This window comes from Meleagris gallopavo, chromosome 1 (assembly GCF_000146605.3).
Source record: "Meleagris gallopavo isolate NT-WF06-2002-E0010 breed Aviagen turkey brand Nicholas breeding stock chromosome 1, Turkey_5.1, whole genome shotgun sequence".
Lineage (NCBI taxonomy): Eukaryota > Metazoa > Chordata > Aves > Galliformes > Phasianidae > Meleagris > Meleagris gallopavo.
Genome location: NC_015011.2, coordinates 89,542,794 through 89,549,442, shown reverse-complemented (window position 1 = coordinate 89,549,442; position 6,649 = coordinate 89,542,794).

The following is a 6,649-nucleotide window of genomic DNA, read 5'->3' as shown; positions in this document are numbered from 1 at the left end:
AAAAAATCCTGGAATTTTCCAAACTATGGGCCAGAGCTCCTTTGAAGTAACATTTAATCAAAAGCAAGAAACGGAGCTAGTCAGATTTAATTTCATAAAAAAAGGGATCCTATTGTTCTAACGTTATTTTGTTTCACTGATGTTTTGAGAAATTGGCTCCCTTTGGGTTGGATTTTTAAAGACTGACATGGGGCAGATAGGACAAATGAAGAAAGCCTGTAGGACTATAAATGGAATAGAACTGTTGTTTCCACACTCAGTTATGTGTGGATCTTACATTCTTACATACCAAGGAAAAAAAAAAAAAGCAGGGGGGTGGGGGTGAAACTGTTGACAAAGAGCTGAGAGTATGTTAGTAAATCTAAGGTAAAATGCATCCAAAAATGCTGTAAACACTCAGAGCTTGGCATTAACTTAAAAACTGCAATACAACAGCCCTGGAAATATGCAGCTAAGGGCACGTAGAAGAATATAATTTTTTCTTTGGTGTCACTTGTGGCCAAGCATGTGATTATAGTAAATATGTGAAGCCAAGGATTCTACTACCCTCTCCTGCCAGCAACTATCATAATTCCCCAAGGTAGTGGGAATCCACCTCTTTCACTTGCCTCCTATGGAGCCTCTCCTCTTAGGTTTAACCTTAAACCCAAATTGCAAGACCTCCATTCTTAGCACATGAATTAGTTACTTCCATGCACATAAAGTTATCTATCAAGCTTACACTTCCATCTTTACCAATATATTTTCCAAATTTCTTCTCTTATTTCAATATTTAAATGCAAAAATGTACACTTCATAAGAGATGAGCTCCGCCACGTCAAAGATCTCACGCTCACCAACCTGTCTCAATAAATACTCTGATGGGTATTTATTTTACTTAACCTTAAGCCAAAGCAGCTCAGCTTTGTTGTGTAGACGGTCCTTATATTTTCTTGTTTTTGTGAATTTGTATACAGATAAACAGCATTCATGATCTGACATTTCACTTTGATTGCAAGTTGCTGTAATTAAGAACCACAGCTTTATGAATTTTAATCATCAGCTGTAAGTGGTACATTATCTCTAGCTCACAATGAAAGCAATCAAGTGGACAAGATATTTTTAGAGACATTACTGTGGTAATATTACATTAAGTAGTGGTTAGTACACTATTTTCACACCCAGTGATTTCACACATTAATGCAGCTATAGATCAGCGTTAATGACAACAGAAAGTTATTTTCCAAGTAGTATGAGAAGGGTGGTTGAAAGAGCTACTGGAATTTACACTTCAGCAGCAGGAGGGGCACCTCAGCAGGGCTGCAGATGAAGACACTCCAGCAGCAGGGGCTGCTTCCACTTCTCCTAGAGACAGAGGCAAAAGCCCCAGTTGTCCTGAGTGGATGCAGGTTAACAACAGGGGCAACATTTTCTTCCTGCCTCTTGAGAGGAAAAGGAAGACAGGAGAGGAAAGGAAGGCAAAGTACCGTGATGCTGGCACTTAACCCCGGAGCTGGTGGGAAATCACATACCACATCTTGCCCAAGGCTGCCACTTAAGCAACACAATACTTCTCCTTTCTAGGAGGGCGCAGTGCAGAACAAATCAGAAACACCCTAAGGCTTGAAGAAAAAGAGGCAGGCAGTCTGGCACATTTTAAAGTTTCTGTGTATGCTACTGCACATGGATACAACACTGTCTAGATAAACCCATAAATACACACTTCTTTCCTTCAAGGCAGGAAGGACTAGAGTACAAGGCACACTGCCTCAAGAGGTGCACACTTAAGATAGCGTTGTCTCACTGAAGGATAGTAGTTCATCTGAAGACTGTTTGCTTGAAACTAGGGCTAATGAGAAACTGTTCCAGGAAGGAGAAATTCTTCCTTCTTCCTGGAGTCTCAGATCTGGGATAACAGGAGAAGATCCAGAAACCTCACCCTGACCTGCAGGCCTTTTTTTTTTTTCCCTACCACAGAGGTTCTATGAGGATGACAGAACTGAGTTAGAGAGCTTGGGAGCTAGCTCTGCCAAACAGTACACCATATTGTCTATGTGGCATTGCGGCAGATAACTTGTCACAGCATCTTGGATTCTGCTGACAAAGCCCTCGTGACAAACCAGTTAAGCTCCACAGACAGTGGCACTTCAGGGACAGACTCCTCCCCAGCCAGAACTTGTTGATACCAGCATCACGGCAGAACACTGTAGCTCCAGTTCAAGTCATCTGGATTCACATGCCAGCTCCTGACCATAGGTCAAAGACTTTAGAAGGGACCCAGATGCAGTAATAAAGTGTTATCTTTTGTCACTTTCCCCTCACACTGCATCTTTATATCCAAACAGGCCAGTCCCCGCATTTAGTCAAAAATTACTGGACATTGGTCAAGAAAGATTGGACCACCACAGCTTTGTGACAGAGTAGCAGTATGGAAACACTGCTTAGACTTTACATAAAGAAAAAAAGAAAGATCCAGTAAGATGCTTCCTCATTGCCTAGCTTTTGAGACACTACTAGTGTATTTCTTCTTCATGGAGAATAAATTAGTACAAGTGTTTCTTGATATACAGATGTCTTTCAAGTTCTGTTTCCATAAACACTGCAGTAAGGCACAGGCAATTTCCCCAATATAGGTATCTAAGTCCAGCTTTGCAGCAAGCACTCTTTTCCCCCTTAAGGCCACATTCCCAGCTTTTCCCACTACCCTTCCTGGCAGCAGCTTACCAGCTCCTCTCCACTGCGGTTCCAAACACATAATTTGAAAGTAATGGCTTACTCTGTGCTCAGGCCTGCAGCTTGAGGCACCTACTTCATCTGTATCCTCTGCCAGCATAGGAAAAAAAGAAAGCAATTGCTTCTTCATTAGGTCAGAGTAAGAATGATTTACATATCCATCTATGCCCATAATTAAAAAGAGATGATGGTGATAATAGGAAAACATTAACAGTACAGACAGGATAAAGTCCATATCTGAGTGAGAGCATTCTTAATTATATACCCAAGCCTGTACATAAAGAAAGACCTAAGCTTACAACACATGGGGCTTTCTTTCCCATATCCTTTGGCCCTTCCAGATTCAACTGTGTGTAAAATACTAATTTGCCACCAGTTAGCATACCAAGGTGTTTCTGTTAAGTGAAAGGGACAGAGGGAACAGGCACCTTTCTCTCATTCCCTTGCACCAAAAAGGATTCTTCCTTTATGCTTCTGTACAAGCAGGAAATGGAGTCAGTACCCTGTTTCTAATAGTGCGCATGGATGCTTCTGAAGAACATGCAATAGCGTGCCCAAGGATCACTAAATCATGGGAGGTGGAAGAGAACCCCTGAAAACTGTGTAGCCCAACTCCAGCCAGAGCCTACAAGAACAGGCTGCTCAGAGCTGTATCCAGCCTAGATTTTTTAATCTTTGTAGATGTAGACTCCATCCCTCTTCCAACGTTTCAACACAGTATAAAAGTGTTTTCTTATGTTAAGAAGGAATTTCCTGCATTTCAGCTTGTGCTCGTTGTCTTTCACCCTTTCACTGCATACCACAAGTGTTTGGCTTTGTCTTCTTTTTTCTCCCTCATCAAGTATATATACTCATTCATAAGATCCGTATGATTGCTTGCTCACGTGTTTAGCTTGGCGTCCATTGAGACCTCCAGACTCTTGTATGCAAAGCTGCTTTCCAGCCTCTTGGTCCCTTGCCTATACTGGTAGCTTGAGGTTACTCATGTCCAAGGACAGAGCTTGGCATTTGCCTTTGTTGAACGTCACAAGAGTCCTGTTGGCCCATTTCTGCAGACTGTTGAGGTTCCTTTCAATGGCAGTACAACCATTTCAAATCTGTTTTCTGCAGAGAGCTCTTCCTGGTACCAAAAACTTAGAGGTTGGCTTAAATCTTGATTGTACGATGGCATCATTACTTGAAAATTTCAAGTACTCCTCTTGCTCATTTGAAAGTCATAGCTACCATCAGTATGAGATCACTATATGATTCAAGAGGAAAAAGTAGTAAATCATGAGACTTGTTTTTTTCTCCGCCAAACAAACAAAACCTTCAAGGAATTGCCAAGCTTTCTATAGTGTCTATATCTGTTCCAGAAGACTTAAATTGACAGAGGTTTTTCAACAATCTACTGAGACTATTTTTGTAACACTCAAGCTTTAAAGCCAGAAGGATCTTGGCCTGGTAGCTGGTTGGCAAGGTGCCATAAAGAATTTTCTTGAGCAGATTGTCTCCCTCTAAATGGGGAAGGATTTTACAGCTAGAACACGGATCTTCCACAATCTGAGTAGACTTTGCTCTTAGGAGTATCCCACAATTCCCCAGCCTTTGGATACTTTTCATAAAGACCCCAAAGCTGGAATACTTTTCTTTCTGAAAGCAAACTGTCCTTGACTAAGTCAGTAAGCGGAAAATTTCAGACCCAACGTAGTTACTGCAAGCTCTCCGTCAAGCTAGAGAGATGTGTCGAGCTAGATTTTTGTAGAGAGTACCCTCTGAACTTGTATTATTCAGTATTTCATTAAAGAAAATAATGAAGGAATAGAGGCTGAGCTTATTAAATTTTTAGATGGCACCTTGCTGGGATGGGCTGCAAATACCCTGGAAAACAGAATTAGTATTCAAAACAGCTTTGATTATCTGTGAAGGTCTGGGGGAAAAAAAAAATGTTATTCAAAAACAGACATGCAAAATACTACAGTTACTTATGAAAAATCAGCTATTCAAATGTAGATGGAGTAGGACTGTCTACACAGGAGCTACAGTGCCAGCAATTGGAATAAAGGAATTTGAGCTCACCATGGAAGCAAGGCCAAAAATGAGGCAGCTTCCTACTAGCCCGAGCAGCCTCTAAGAGGCTCATCTGCTCTTTAAGAGCAGGGCAAATGTTTGTCAAGAACAGCAAGTACCACTACTCTTGGATAGGGGGATGGACTAAAAGGCAACTTAGTGGATCCTTCAGTCCTGAGTTTTCAGTGATAGTGTATTGGACAAGAAGAGAAGTTTCACTGCCTGTTTTGGACCGATGGGCACCTGAGCCTCGCCTCATCATTGCTGACAGACTATCTCTGTATCGCTTTTAAGACAGATCTAACTCTGAGATGACAGGAAATAAGACAACAAATGACTATTGCTTCTAGAAGGTTCCAGAGGAACCTCTGATCAGTAAAAGGCTCTTTCAAACTTTCCACCTTCTCAAGACCCGTTTTTAACTTGTCTGTTTTATGCCCTTTCCTTTAATTAGTACTTCCCCCTTCCACTCCCCCACTTCTAACTTCTCCAGTCCCTGTATTTCAGTAACCAACAGTGTTATCAAGCTCAGGATTCATCACATAAGAGGACTGAATAAGCCAAGTGCTTCTTAGTCTTGTGGCTACTCTACACAACACAGCTGCTTGCAGCACATGGTTTTGGGGCCTGGATCCCAGACCAAGGAGATTCTGTCTAGTCCTGTTACAAGAAGTTATTTCAGGTTGCTGCAGAGGAATACAAGCCATCTGTTGAACTCTATGCCAACTGTTTCAAATCTCTTCTGAATGCATACATCTTCTGTTCCTCAGATCATCAATAGCTGCTAATTATTTACCCTTTATTAAATACAGGTTTCCTCTGACAGATCAAATACACCTATTATTTTTTGCAGCACAGGCAGTATAGTGGATAGTCCAAGGGCTTGTATCACCAACTACAAATTAGTGATTAATCTACAGCAGAACAAAAATAATGAATGTAGCTTACAGTCTGCAATGGCCTTGAAAGCTTCTGGAATCTCTGGTGCCTGATGACCTTTTAACATTATCATTTTCTAATCTCCCCTGGACACATCTCACCTTTTACTTTTACAGTCTGATCAACTTTTTCTACAACTGTCCCCATTCCTGCTGGCAATAGCTCATCCAAGGTGGCCAAGTCCCTGAGCTGCTCTCTAGCCATCTGTTGTATAAGAACATCAGAGTAAGATGTCATGCTCTGATTTTACAGCCTGAGCAGCAGCCATTTAAATAGCATAATGGGACACATAACTGCAGTGGAAGACTTGATTTCCAAAAGTGAAGTTAGTCTCTGACCACTGTTGAACTCATTGGAACTGTAGCAAGGACTGAGTTAGCCTAAAGAGCTTTCTCATGGCAAGTTTTTCTCAGGAAGCATGCTGCTCTCTCCCCTCAACTACTGTAGGCAGCTACTGAAGAATCCAGCTGGTTCATAGACAAAAAGGTGCCAGACCTCCAAAAGAACCTACCATAAGCAAGAGGCTTTAGCGAGACAACGGGTTTTTTTAAGCCCTGAAGAAATTCTGATTTGAATTTGCTTCTCCTTGACTTTAATACAACTTTTGGATGAACCAGAAAGAACATTATAGATGTTCAACTAAGAAGAGCATCAGTGAGCCGGGAAGATCCTTCTCCTGCGAAGAAATGATCCAGTAATACTTTGGGCACCTTCCTGACCTGTTAGATACAAAATAAGAGGTTGTACACTGCCATTTAAGACTCATCTCTTACAAAGCTTGAGGAAACAAAACTACCGTTAAAAAAACAAGGGTCAGTTAGTGATAATTAAGTAGCACGGGGATCTATTAAAAAAACTATGGAAATCAATGTTTACACTATGTAGTTACAAATTAACTGCAATGGGCATTGTTAAGAGACCATTTTTATAAGACAAACACCAAATGCAT